The following is a 15,277-nucleotide window of genomic DNA, read 5'->3' as shown; positions in this document are numbered from 1 at the left end:
AAAGGCCTAAAGGGATATTGGTGGGGTAGGAGGGAAGGAGAGAAGCAAGGGGTGTGCAGACATGCAAAGAATTGAGTCATCAAATATAGCAGTCACCCATGTCTGAGAAATGAGGCTTTCTGGTACCAACTGCAGTATGTCAAAGAAGTTGGATAAGAGAAGAAGAGAGGCTAGTTAGTAAGTTCAAATCCTGGCTTTGAAACAACGTCATCAACTATGGATGGCCCATTGTTGCGGTTGTGGGGAAAGAAAATTAGAACTTGCAGAGCACCTGTGAATGCTAGACCCTGGGCTAGGCCGTCAGATACGTTGTCCCATTTATGCCTTATAATCAAGGGAAGCAGATATAATCATTAACCAAACTGATCTGGTTTCAAGTTCTGACAATAATAAGAGTAATATGTACTCCATGGGGTTGTTGTGGGAAAATAAGTGCATATTAAAAAAAAAAAAAACCAACTTAGACTGCCTAGTGCATAGTCAACAATAAATATCAGACTCCCCCATCTCCCATCCTTCCAGCCCCCCAACCACTCAAAAAACCAAAGAACAACAGCAAAACCAAAACCCAGTAGTGTTTTGAGGCGAGCATCCTTGGGCCCATTTCACAGTTAGGGTATATAAGTGTTTTCCAGGGTTCTGTCTTTGACCACCTCTCTGTACTTTCTTCTCTGTGGTCTGTGTGTCCAAACCTAAATTACTATATGCTCTGGCAAACATCTCCTTTTCCTGACTTCGGATGCCCACCATCATCAGCCCAGAGCCACTTTTTCCTATTCATAGACTCAAAACTATACAGTCATACTTGAGTCCCTTAGGAACCAAAAACCAGTTCAACTGACAGAGCAAACATCCCATTAACTCAACACAACATTTCTTGGATGTGTCCATTCCTTTCTGTTGTCATTACGCTGGTTCCATTGCCTAACCTGTTTTTGCTGGATCCATTGTGGGCACAGTCTTTAATGAATGTTCGGCCCTCATAGCCCTCCATCATTTTGCCTCACCTGAGACGAATTTCCAAGGATGTGGCCAGCAAATATCTTATGATTTGATAATGTCCCAACTCTGCATTGTTACACAGGCTGCTCTCCACCTGGGTTCTCTGCGTTCCACCTCCTCCCACTGATCTTCTCCACCATAAGCTGAAACATGGAACATCATTTTTTGGTCACAGTTTTACTGAGGTATAACTCACATACTATGTGATCCATTCATGTAAAGTGTCCAATTTTATGGGTTTTGGTATACTCACGGAGTTGTGCAACCATCACTATAATCAATATTAGAACATTTTCATCAACTCAAAAAGAAACCTGGCACTCTTGTCATCACCCAACTCCCCATTCCCTCAGCTGTAGGCAACCACTAATCTACTTTCTCTCTCTGTAGACATGCCCTATTTTGGACATTTCATATAAATGAAATTACCTACTATGTGGTCTTTTGATTGGCTTCTTTTATTTAGGATACCATTTTCAAGGTTCATTCATATGGCAGTATGTATCAGTACTTCATTGCTTTTTCATGGATAAATAATATTCCATTATGTGGCTATACCATATTTGCTTATCCATTCATCAGCTGATGAATGTTTTGCTTGTTTCCATCTATTAGCTATTGTGAATAGAGTTTCGGTGAAACTTCATGTACACATGTTTATTTGAATATGTGCTTTCAATTTCTTTTCAGTATCTCCCTAAGAGTAGAATTGGTGGGTCATATAGTAACTCTGTTTACTTGTTTGAGAACCTGACATTCTGTTTTCTGAAATGTCTGCACAACTTTACATTCCTACCAGCAGTGTGTAAGGGTTCTAATTTCTTCACATTCTCACCAGTACTTGTTATCCTCTGACTTTTCGATTATAGTCATCCTAGTGGGTGTGAAGTAGTATCTCATTTGTGGTTTTGATTTGCATTTCCCTGAAAACTAATGTTGTTGGGCATCTTTTCTTATGCTTGCTGGTTATTTTTTATCTTCTTTGGAGCAATGTCTATTAGATCCTTTGCCCATTTTAATTGATTTACTTTTTTTTTGAATTTTTAAAAATATATTCTAGATACAAACCCCTTATCAAACATAAGACTTGCAAATATTTTCTCCCATTCTTTGTGTAGTTGTTGTCACTTTCTTGACAATGTCTTTTACTTTTGAAGCACAAAAGTCTTTAATTTTGGTGAAGATCAACATATGTATTTTTTCTTTTGTTGCTTGCACTTTTTTTGCCTGCATATCAAAGAATCCACTGATTGCCAAATACAAAATCATATGATTTATACCCGCATTTTCTTCTTGGAGATTCGTAGTTTGGCTCTTACGTTTAGACCTCTGACCCATTTTAATGGATGGTTAGCTAACGTTTGTATATCCTGTGAAGTAAGGACATCATTTTTTAAAATCCCAGCTCAAATCATGGAACCCCCATTAAGTCATTTATGAGCTTACTAATTAGAGGATGATGTTAATAATAACTCTAGCTACAATCAATAAAGCATCCTCTAGGAGATAAGCATGGGTTTCTTCATTTTTATCTTATTCTCATTATCCCATAAGGTTAATTGCTTAAAAAAGGCATTGAAAGAATGTTGGTTAATAAAGTCTGTTTATCTCTATATTATAAATGCAGAATGTTAAGTAACTTGTCCAGGCTAGTGGCAGATTTGGAACCTGCCTCTACTTAATTCTATTCCACACTGTCTTCCAAATGATACTAACCTTCTCCCTCTTTTGAGCCCTAATGTGTCTATTTGTGCCTCTAGTGTGGGGAACCCATCACATTCATCCTTGAATCATAATGTCCTTATATTTTTAAAATATTTAAAATTTTTTTATAAACATATAATGTATTTTTAGCCCCAGGGGTACAGGTCTGTGAATCGCCAGGTTTACACAATGTCCTTATATTTTAACTAAACTCCTGAGCTAAAGGATCTGTGAACACAGGAAACCCATTATTCTGGGACCCTCGTAATCTCTATCATGGCACATAAAAGGCAGTTGATAAATATCAACAGCAATTCAGCTGAACGGTAAACTCAGCAGATTACTAAAATCAAAGTCTGGAAACTCACTGTAATTACCATTAGGTGATCGATGGGGATAAAAATGAGATGTCACCATCTTCAATAAGAACCTGGAAATGATACTGTTCTTTGACCAACCAATAGCATAACAGAGGATCAAAGTAGAAATATTCAATGTATACTTGCTTCTAGTCAGCAGGGTTTGACTTTAGCTAAAGGAGGGTACTATATGTCTAAAGAAGTCAAGAATGCACATTTCCCTCAGAAAGACATTTCTTGGGAGTCATTGAAACATAGATGATTATTTTGATTATCTATCACTATGTAAAAACTACCCCAAAACCTTGTGATGTAGAACGATTTATTATTACTTATCATGGTTCTTTGGATTGACTGAACCCAGCCGGTTGCTTTTTTGGGGGAGTTTTACACAGGCACAGACAGATATCAGACGAGGCTGCAGTCTGCTAAAGGTCCAGTTGCACTGAAGGGCCGAGAAGACTCCTGCAAACGCTGGAAGCTGAGGTCAGCAGGGCACTCTGCTGAGGCTGACGACAGGCACACCCACATGAGGCTTTTCCATGTGGCATGGGCTCTTTACAATATGATGCGTGGATTCCAAGAGTGAGTAATCCAAGGGACCAGGATGGAAACTGACAGGCTGCTTCTGACTTAGTCTAAGAGGAAGTCATAGAAGTAGTGTCACTTTTGCTGCATGCTGTTGGTTAGGCAAGTCGATAACGCTATCCAAGATTCAAGGAGAGGGGAATTAGAAGCCACATCTTGCCTGAAGAAGAAGCATACATATACAAGAATAGGGTGGTTTCATGGAGGCCATTTTGAAGAGAGCTACCATAAAGGTGGGAAGTAAGGGATGGTGGGATCCTTCCTTGGGAGAACGTTTTATGGATCAGGGACATGACTACCTATTCTACTGACTGATGGTTATCCTCTGATTTCTTTGAGGAAGGTTTACTTATAACTTTCATAGAGTCCAAATTCATCCAGCAGCAAGGGTTGCATATAAAGACCGAAGGTTACCAAGTGATAATAAAATTACAAGAAGACACATCAAAAACAAACAAGTTCAACAGGATGCATCATGAAATCTCGATTCTTTTAATAGCTTCAGGTGAGTGAAGGACTTTTAATGGCCTAGCCACAAAGTGGAACTCTGTCCTTCTGGCCATCCTTTCTTGCTGGACTCTCATGTTTGCTTGTTAATTTAATCTCACTTTCTGAAGCTGTTCTGACCATTGCCCTTGACTCTTACGTGTTTTAATTTTTTTCCCTGGTTTTGTGTCTCCACCCAGGCCCTATGTTTGAACTGTAAACTGATTTCCCGTCCAAGAAATCCATCTGATTTTTATTATTCACCTTTTCAACATCTTGTGCTATAGCAATTACTTCTCTGATGTCACTTCATTCTTAGAATATTGAGTATTGAAACCTAAGGGAAAAAGGTACCTATTTTAATCATGAGTTTCAGCACACTTTAAGAGCAACTGATGAGAAAAAGGTGTGTTTCTGGATATTACTCTACTAAGGATGTTTTTACCTCTGAGCTGGGAATAAGAGGTCCGCAGTGATTCTTAAGCAGTGTCTTGTTCTGTGGGCACAAAGACATGATCTATATAATGTGATGAAGGTGAAGGAAAGAAGAAAAAGAAGACAAGAAAGCAGATTCTGCTTTATTCCTATGGCATAAGAGCTAAGTGCTTCATAATATATGGCATTTTTAAGCCTGTAACAAAAGTGTGGGGATTAGAAATCAGGAAATAAATCAGATAAATAAAATTGATATCGCCTACCGCATTCAAAACAAAACAAAACAAGCAGCAGGGATTTTTTTGGATTTTTAAAGGGCCACTAAACACAGGGCATATCAAAATATGAGACATGGTCAAGGCTGTAATCCCAGGAAAATGCATAGCTGTAAATAAATTAATTAGATAAGGAAAATGAATGTAAATAAATCTTTAACTCAAGATGGTAAAAAATAAAATAAGTGTGGAAATTAGAGGGAGATACACAGAAATTACTACATTTAAGACAGAAAAATCTGGATAGCTGATATGTAATTCTAAGGACTGGTTTCTTTGAAAACATTAACAATATGAATGTGTGTCTACAAAGATCAGTGAAGGGAAAAAAAGAATGCATGCAAATTAAGGGTGAGAGAGGACATTTACATACACAAAGGAGATTAAGAAATGAGAGAAATATATATTCTGGTATATGTTAATAATCTGAGTTAAGTGAACAGTTTACAAAGACTATAAACCTTGCTGCAGAAAAACAAGATAATGAAGAGAACGATTAGCAAAGTTTCCAAAGAACAATTTCCTCAAAAATGTCTAGTCCTAGGCAGTTTCATGAGTAAATTCTTTGGACTTTATGCAACTCCTGCTATTTAAATTGTTTTGGGACAGAGAAAAAGAAAGAAAGCTAACCTAATCTGCTTTTAAAATTTAGGTTAACCTTAAATGTGAAACTGGAGAAAGATATTTCAAAATAAAACCATATATCAGCTTTTCTTATTAACATAAATAGAAAAAAGTCCTCTCATATGTATAAATAAAATACATTACATAACCAAGTAAATTTTCCTCTAGATTATGAAATATATACATACATATATATATATATCTTAGTAACCAAAAAATTCAATTAATTCCAAAAATATATTTTTATAGAATTCACTTACATTCCTGACTTACAATAAACACAAAGAAATCTGAGTAATCTAGTAATATGTGTCCTTAATTCACAGAATTAATAATTTATTAATTGAGACCATCACACTTAGTTTCTCTGCAATACTAGGACGGCCCCATTAAAGTTGGGGTTAAGATAAAGATGGGTGCCTGTGAATTAGCCTCACACTAGTCTTCCAGCTTCTAATCTCACTGAACTTCTTCCCCTTCTCCACAGTTGGGTCAGAATGTTCCTTTAATCTGAAAATCTAGTCATGGTACTGCTCTTCATAACTTTAACTACTTCCTTTCGTTCTCAGGGTGGGAATCGAAATCTTTAAGAGGGCTTTTCTGTCCTGCAGGGTGTGGTTCCTCCCAAGCTCTTCTTCCTCACCTCAGTGGGCAAGTTACCTGGAGCAATGCAGGGCAGACACAGTGATGGTGATGAGGAGGAGAAGAAAGGCATTCTCCCTGGAGCTCTGCCCTCTAGACCTCTGGCCTTCCATCAGCCATGATGTGTTCCATCAACCATGGTATGTTCTCTCCTTCTCAGGACACTCATGTGTCTCTTTCCTGCCTAGACCACATCTACATTCTTCAGCACAGTACCATCCTTTAAAACTCCACTTCTTATGGCTCCTTGACATGGATCTTCATTTCACTTAGTGGAACTTCATGTGTTTGTGCGATTCTTTTTTCAAATTTCTGGAAAAGAAGCTCTGATTTGTGCAACCTATGTAGGCTCCCTCTCCAGTCTAACCAACCGTGTTCAGAGGTGAAGACTACCATGGTTGCTGGTGGGTCCTCCATCGTCCATCTTGGATTGTGAGGAGGGGACAGAGTTGTTAGTGAAGAGGGTATTGAACAGGCCACCCACCATGAGCAGTGCTATGCAAAATAGTTCTGGAAGTGCTAACCAAGAAATATGAAAGATAAGAAAAAAGATACACATACACAAATGCACACATAGGGTATCCCCACACACATACATACACACATTTCTCACTAGGGAATGCTCGAAGGATTCAATAGAAAAATCCTTTAAGAACCAATTGTAAAGGTGTCACTTCTAAAATTAGTGTATAGAATTATTCAAGATGACAGAATGGGCATGTATTCCAGTCCTTCCCTCCTTGTCCCAGTCTCTAGACATTATAGCAAAAGGGCACCCAATTCCTAATAGTTTGGAAAGTGAAACAAAAGTGGTGATCTTTTTGGTATAAGTCATGTTGAGTCCCTGAAAGGTGGAAAAAAGGAAAAGCAAATGAGTTCAATTTAGTTCAGGACAGGAGGGTTACATTTCAAAACCTGGTAGAACAGTTATATGCAGAATGGGCAGTGGTGTGGCCATTAAGAGTCAGAGGGGTTGGGGATGGCATGGAACAGCCCAGTGGCTAGCCTCACAGCATCCTACACCACTGCCTCCACTAACACATGGAATTTTGGGGCAGGAAGTGAGTAAAGGATAGTCTGCCCCGGGAGTGCCCCTAGGAGAGAGTGTGCCCCATGCTTGGATGGTGGTAACACCTAGAACAATGAGAGAGCACCACCACATGGGAGAACATTCCCTGGCACCTTCCACAGGGCAGCAGGCCCCATCATTTCCCTTCTCAGAGAAGGCTGAACTCAAGAATTTGTGCAGTGACTTGGGGACCATCACATATGTTCAGAACACTAACACCCTTAGAGAGAGCTACCTAGTGCAACCACCCAGAGAAAACAGAGTTAACATAAGATGAAGAGAATGATGGTTCCCGGAGAAATGTGAGAGAATGCTCCACTCACGGAAGAACCTGGAATTGAAAGCTTGATTGTCAAAATTAAAAACAACAAAGCAACAAAACATTGGGTATTATATGGAAATGTTGAATCTCTATATTCTACCCCTGAAACTAATACTGCACTGGACGGTAACTGGGATTTAAGTAAAAACTTAAAAGGAAAACACACTACAACAAAACAACAAAACAAAAAACCTCAACATTGTAGATGGGCTGGCAAGCAAAATTAGGGAAAATGGAGAATAGGATAAAACAATTCTCACAAAATACAAAGTTGAAAGAATCAAATGTCTAGTAGGAAAGTAGAAATGAAGGATAGATCTAGAGGGTCAAGTGTCAATCCAATAAGAGTTTCAGAAGGGGGGAACAGTGAAAATGTGGGGGAAGAAAGCCTCAAACAAAAATGGGGGATACATGTTTCCAAATTAAAGAAGGGCATGTCTTCCAATTTCCAGAGGAGAATAATGTGGAAAAGGGCTCTCACCTTTTCAGGTGGAATTTCAGAATGCCAAGGACAGAGACAAAAATCTCTAAATATGAGAAAGATGGATGAGGGTACTATAATGAAACTAGACTCAGATGAGTGGCTTTGGTGCCCTGGATATAGAAAGGCGGTTGGATGATACATTCAATCATGTGGAATAAATAACTTCATAATACAATTCTGCATCCAGAAAAATTATCATTGAAGTGTGTAGGCAATAAAGAATTTTTCTGACATGCTGGAAATTATAAAGTTGATGTCCGTAAGCTCTTCTGAAAGAATCATAAAATAATATGGTCTAACAATAAAAAACAAACAAACAACAAACAAACAAAAACCCAAGGGAAGAAATAGGATGCAAGAAGCAATTAAAGATGTAAATAACAAAGGTATATAAAGTACCATATCAATTGTATAAAGTTTTTTTTAAGATTTTATTTATTTATTTATTTGGCAGACAGAGATCACAAGCAGGCAAAGAGGCAGGCAGAGAGAGAGGAGGAAGCTGGCGCCCTGCTGAGCAGAGACCCTGATGTGGGGCTTGATCCTAGGACCCTGGGATCATGACCCAAGCTGAAGGTAGAGGCTTTAACGCACTGAGCCACCCAGGCAACCCATAGTTGTATAAAGTTTAAATACCGACTATAAAACACTGTATATTATTTACGGACACGTAGATACAGCAAAATATAAAACCACGAGGGGAATGATACATATTGAATTTAGAATAGAGGTTAACTCTGGGGAATAAGGAGTAAAAGGATTGGGAGGTTCAATTCTATAGGTAATGCTTTATTATTATTTTTTAAAGATAATCCTCAGCAAATACAGCTAAGTGTTAACATCTGTTAAATTTGGATACTGAAGACATGGGACTTGTTATATTATTATTTATCATTTTCTGTGCATTTGAAAACTTTCAGAAGGATTTTAAAGAGTGGATTAGAAGTGAGGGAGTGGAGAAAGCTTGTGTTGATCACCTCTTAAGGTATTTTGTAGTGAAGGAGCAGGGGGGCGGGGCAGGAACTGGAATGGGTTGTGACACCAAGGGAGAGTGTTGTCAGTACGTGGAAGGAAATGACCTAGTGGAGGAATGATCCTGAGCTGGGGAGGACAGGAAGGGCTAACTGGAGGAGCCAAGATGGGGAGAATGCTGAGCACCCTAGAAGTATTTGCCTTTCATAGCATCTGGAGAGCACTTCCTCCCCCTTTAACCTGAGGAAGGAAGACAGGTGAGATGAAGGACACAAATGGGTTTACAGAACTTGATGGTGAAAATACAAAGCAATTCTCCCAAGACGTATTCTATCTTATCGATGATAAACACATTGAAACCATCATCTGAGGGTAGGCAGAGTGATATGGGGATGGCTTTTGTGTTGCTAAATCAGGTTTATTGAGATATTATTATTTTTTTAAATTAATTTTTTATTTTTTATAAACATATATTTTTATCCCCAGGGGTACAGGTCTGTGAATTGCCAGGTTTACACACTTCACAGCACTCACCAAAGCACATACCCTCCCCAATGTCCATAACCCCACCCCCCCGAGATATTATTTAATATAATGGTAAGATTTATCCCTTTTAGGGTAGAGTTCTACGCATTTTGACAAACACATGTAGTCACCACCACAATTGATATAAAAAGTTCTATCATCCCCCCAAATTTTGTTTTTGTTTTTGTTTTTTTGAGAGAGAGAGAGAGAGAGAGCACACACAAGCGAGTGACAGGGGAGGGACAGAGGGAGAGGGAGAATCCCAAGCAGGCTCTACAGCCAGTGTGGAGACTGACACAGGGCACAATCTCAAGACCCTGAGATCATGACCTGAGCTGAAATCTGGAGTCAGATTTTTTTTTAAGTTTTTATTTATTTATTTGACAGACAGAGATCACAAGTAGGCAGAGAGGCAGGCAGAGAGAGGGGAAAGGAAGCAGGCTCCCTCCTGAGCAGAGAGCCTGACGTGGGGCTCGATCCCAGGACCCTGGGATCATGACCTGAGTGGAAGGCAGAGTTCTTAACCCACTGAGTCATCCAGGAGCCCCCTAGAGTCAGATGCTTTACCAACCAACTACAGCCACCCAGGTGCCCCTAAAATTCTTTTGTGCCCTTTGCAGCCAACTCTTCTCCCTGCCCCAGACCCTGCAAGCCACTGATCTGATTTCTGTCCTTATGGTTTTCCTTTTTTCAAAGTATCATACTGTTTTATATAGTATGTAGTTTCTGTCATTTTTAATTTTTATCCTAATGTACTTAACATACAGTGTTAAATTAACTTCAGGAGCACGGTATAGTGATTCGGCAATTCTATATATTACTCAGTGCTCATTAAGAAAGTGTGTTCTTTCAGGGAAGAAATCTGCTCATGTATAGTGTAATGAGCCTTTGGTGACAACTGGGTTTGAGAAGAGAATAAATGGTTTAACCAGGATGCCAAGTAATAAAGGAGATATTGAGCCTTGGAAAAAAAAAAAAAGTGTGTTCTTAAGCCCCTTCACCTATTTCACCCTGACCCCTACCAACTCCCCTCTGGTAACCATCTGTGAGTTCTCTATAGTTAAGATTCTGTTTTTTGGCTTCTCTCTCTCTTTCTGTCTTTGCTCATTGGTTTTATTTCTTAGATTCCACACATGAGTGAAATCATATGGTATTCATCTTTCTCGGATTCACCTGTCTCTCTTAGCATTTTACTCTCTAGTTCCATCCATGCCATTGCAAATAGATAAAAGTTAAGAAGATATTATTCTTTTTATTGGCTGAATAATATTCCATTTTCCAAAGAAGATATTCCGATGGCCAACATACACCTAAAAAGATGCTCAACATCACTAATCATCGGGAAAAGCAAATCAAAATCACAATGAGATGCCACCTCACACCTGTCAGAATGTCTAAAATAAAAAACACAAGAAACAACAGGTGTTGGGGAGGATGTGGAGAAAAAGTAACCCTCCTGCACTGTTGGTGGGAATGTAAACTGGTGCAGCCACTGTGGAAAAGAGTATGGAGATTCCTCAAAAAAATGAAAAATGGAATGACTATATGACCCAGTAATTGCACTACTGAGTATTTACCCAAAGAATATGAGAATACTAATTCAAAGGAATACATGCACCCCTTTGTCTATAGCAGCATTATTTACAATAGCCAGGTTATGGAATCAACCCAAATGTCTATTGATAGATGAATAGATAAAGAAGATGTGATACATAGGGGTGCCTGGGTGGCTCAGTGGGTTAAGCGTCTGCCTTCGGCTCGGGTCATGATCTCAGGGTCCTGGGATCAAGCCCCGCATCAGGCTCTCTGCTCAGTAGGGAGCCTTCTTCCTCTTCTCTCTCTGCCTGCCTCTCTGCCTACATGTAATGTCTGTCTGTTAAATAAATAAACAAAATCTTTAAAAAAAAAAAAGAAGATGTGATACATATGTACAAGGGAATATTACTCGGCCATAAAAAAGACTGGTTGGGGTTTTTTTTTTTTTGCATTTAACAACACATCTGAAATTCATCTATGTTTTATACATTTTACATCTATTAGTGACTCATTTTTTTTAACTGCTGAGTGGAATGCCATTGTATGGATTTGAGCTATTTCTGGTTATTTCCAGGGGATTCTAAAGAAAAACACTCTAAATATTCATGTACAGGTTTTGTGTGCCTTTTCATCTTTCTGGGGTAAATACTTGGGAATGGGATCAGTGGGTCATGTGGTAAATTTATGTTCAAATTTGTAGGAAACTGTTGAACTAATTTCCAAAGAGACTCTATAACAGATATGGGCTTTTGAGGTAAAAGGGAAGGCATGAAATCAGCATCTGGGAGAGTGGCATAGTCTTTATTTTCTGCACTACTCTGCAGCCTACAAGCCACCCCTCCATTGACTGTGACATCTTAACTTCACTGTCCACTGGCTCCTGGTTGGGTTTGCCAGTCAAAGGCACTGGCAGGAGATTAAGGGCAGGAGACAGAAAACTCTAGCTGTTTCCCCCCTCATCCTTCCAGAATTTATGCTCCTGCAAGATGGCCTCTTGTCGTGACTCTAGCACTTCCATGATTCAGAAATTCTGCTTCCTTCTCCTCTTGTCCCTTCAGATTTTAGAAGGTAACAGCTCCCCACTTTCACTCATTCACTGAGTGAAATTCATTCAATGAGGATATTAAGGACATTCACTGAGTATTAAGGATATTCTGAATATACTGAATATTAAGGATATTCACTGAGGATATTAAGAACATCTCTTGGTGTTTTCTTTTTTCTTTTTTTTTTTTAAGATTTTGTTTAGTTACTTGACAGAGAAAAAGAGCACAAGCAGGGAGAACAGCAGGCAGAGGGAGGGGAGAAGCAGGCTCATCACTGAGTAGGGAGTTCATTGTGGGGCTCAATCCCAGGACCTTGGGATCATGACCTGGGTCAAAGGCAGATTCTTAACCAACTGAGCCACACAGTGATCCTTTTATTTTAAAAAGTCCTTCGAGCCATCTATTTTGAACCCTACTCTCTGCTGGGATTTTGACTAGTTGAGTAAAAAAGTACTCTTTAGGGGGCTCAGTAAGATTTCTAGGGGGTTTTACATGCCTATTTGACATTTCTGTTGAAGAATTTAGAAGTGAGACCAGGCACTCTGAAGATACGATTTTATCTAGCAAATGTCAGCTGCATAGTTGTAGGCATGGAGATCAGATCAGGTTCAATCAAGGTGAAGACTGAAAAAGAGAGTGGTGACAGTAGGAAGACCAGACTGGTTCTTATTCTTCAGAGATCAGCTCAAAGGAACTATTTCTGATTGCTTGTTCTAAAGAGGCTCCTCTGACACTCTCTATATTTCTCAGCTGATTGTTTCCTTCATTACATTATCACAATCTGTAATTTTCATGCTTGTTCACATGTTTACTTTTCTCCCCATAAACATTAAGCTTCCCCTTCATGGGATTGTTTATTGTGTTCCCTGCTGCATCTCAGTGCTTAAGGCAGTGAATGGGACAAAGTATGGGTCAATAAAGCACACTAATCTTTTCTACTCAACCCATGTTTTGCCCTATTCGTTTATCAGAGTGTGTTTCCCTTTGAGAAAGCAACTCCATATTCTCCCTACTGACATTCCTATTATGCATCTCAATGCAGTCCTCATATGTGGTAATTTGAATCTGAATCAATTTCTCTAAGGTTGGAAGTCTAAGGATATAGGCTGCTATACTTTTATAAATGAAAAAGATCATGAAGATTAGATATGAAGAAAGAAATGCCCATCTCTGCAGAGCATGCAACATCAGAAGTTATAAAGCTGATTTGTTGGCCAGAAATCTGAACATATGGAAATTGAGAGAAAGAGGTTAAACCCAGAGAATTAGATTATCCAGGAAAGAAGAACTGGAAAAAATATTCTTTTCTTTCATAAAGAACTTAAGTCATTTCACACACCCTAAGGTTATACCATGAATGTGATAAATGACTCTTCTCACAGACCTAAATAGATGACTTTTTATATAAAGAGACAAGGTGTAGCAAAGTAGTAAGACTTATTTAAAAACCAGAATTAATAGAGAATTCAACTTATACTAATATGTATAAGTACTATTGACTATATGGGGGAGGGTTGAAGTTATCAGAGTCTTTCACATTTACATCTTTGTTTTGTTTTGTTTAGAGACAGAGATAAAAAGAGAGTATGAGCAGAGGGAGGGAGGGGCAGAGGGAGAGAGAATCTTAAGCAGACTCCACGCCCAGGGCACAAACTGATGCAGAGCTTGATCTCAAGGCCCTAACTGAGATCATGACCTGAGCCAGAACCAAGAGCCAAATGCTTAACTGACTGAGCCACTCAGGAACTCCTCACATTCACATCTTTGATATTTGAACATTGTTACAAGTGACACGTGTTACTATTGTATGAAGAGAAAAATCACAAATATTTAATGTTAACAATTGCTAGCTAAACTAAATTATTTTTATAACCAGAATATAACTCAGTGTTTTAATCTATGACAATAGCAGCACTTGGAGAATGCAGGCTTGTGAGTCAAATGGACTTAGCATGGAATCTCATCTTCCTTTGCCAAATGAGCTGAATGACAGTTAGTTACCTCCTTAATCTCACATTTCCTCATCCACAGAATGGACATGACAACTGTTATTCGCCCTTTGGTGTTTGGGACACTGTTTTCATCATTTACTTTAGGTGTTCACTGTAGTGTCTAGCACAAATGCTGGCTCTCTCTCTAACTTCAAGGGATATGATACTCACAGTGACTTTTTCGTATGTATGTGTATATATATATTTTTCTGAAACAGAATCACTCAACTGCAGAAAGCATGCACTCTTGCCATGCCTTTCATTTTTCTGTTAATTGCACCTGTATTCTCCCAGGCTTAAACAAAACAAAACAACAACAAAAACTCAGGGACAGTGTGTCTTCCTCCTTCAATCCCTATACCTATCAACTACCAAATTTAGTTGACTTCTTTTTCATAGAAAATCATATATTTTTTCTGTTTATGCGACCATGCTTTGAACTTCACAGTTACCCCAGTTTCACAACCAGGGTGACCCAGTAAGACTTCCTGCACTCTCCCACCCTGACATATGCCATCTCTTTCTGCTCCCGTCTCCTGAGACCACCTGTCTCAGCCCCTACTCCTTTGTTGTATGTGTCCCCATGTCCTGGCAGTGACTGGTGCATGCTCAACTGCGTGGAGTGAACAAATGTTGGAGACTTTCTCAACACCTAACATAATCCCACCCAATTTATACAACTTCCCCCAGTAATCACCTGGGTTACAGGCAGCCATCCTTCCTGTCCTCCAACTGTGTCCCATATAGAAGATGCCATCATCAACCCCTTCTGCTAAAATTTACCTATTCTTTATATCCTTTTCACAATCCAGCTGTTTTGAGAAATCTTGGTTATATAATCTGCCATTCTTCAAGTTTTTTAACCACTTACTTTTAATTGGCACCATCTAGACCAGCACAACTCTGTGCTCTCCTTGGTTTCACTTACTGCTATTTGGCAAGTGTTGGTCACAACCAAAGCTGCAGCTAAACTGTGACTTTCCTGATACCAGTGACCAGGAATGACCTGAGCCCAGAGCAAATGTTCTGTGTTTACCAGTAATTGATTAATACGTGAGATCTTTATTTTTGCAGGATGGCCTTTGACACCTGAATACCATACACAAAGGTGAAATCCTCAATCTGAAAAATGCAGGAAAAACTCAGGTAGCTGAAGCAGTAGGGATGGGTTGGATCTCTCGACTCTCCTTGGAGAATCTGCACGTTGGAGTCACCCT

This window comes from Neovison vison, chromosome 5 (genome assembly GCF_020171115.1).
Source record: "Neovison vison isolate M4711 chromosome 5, ASM_NN_V1, whole genome shotgun sequence".
NCBI classification, from domain to species: Eukaryota; Metazoa; Chordata; class Mammalia; order Carnivora; family Mustelidae; genus Neogale; species Neogale vison.
The sequence above is the reverse complement of the archived record's forward strand: the minus strand, read 5'-3'. Positions refer to the sequence as shown.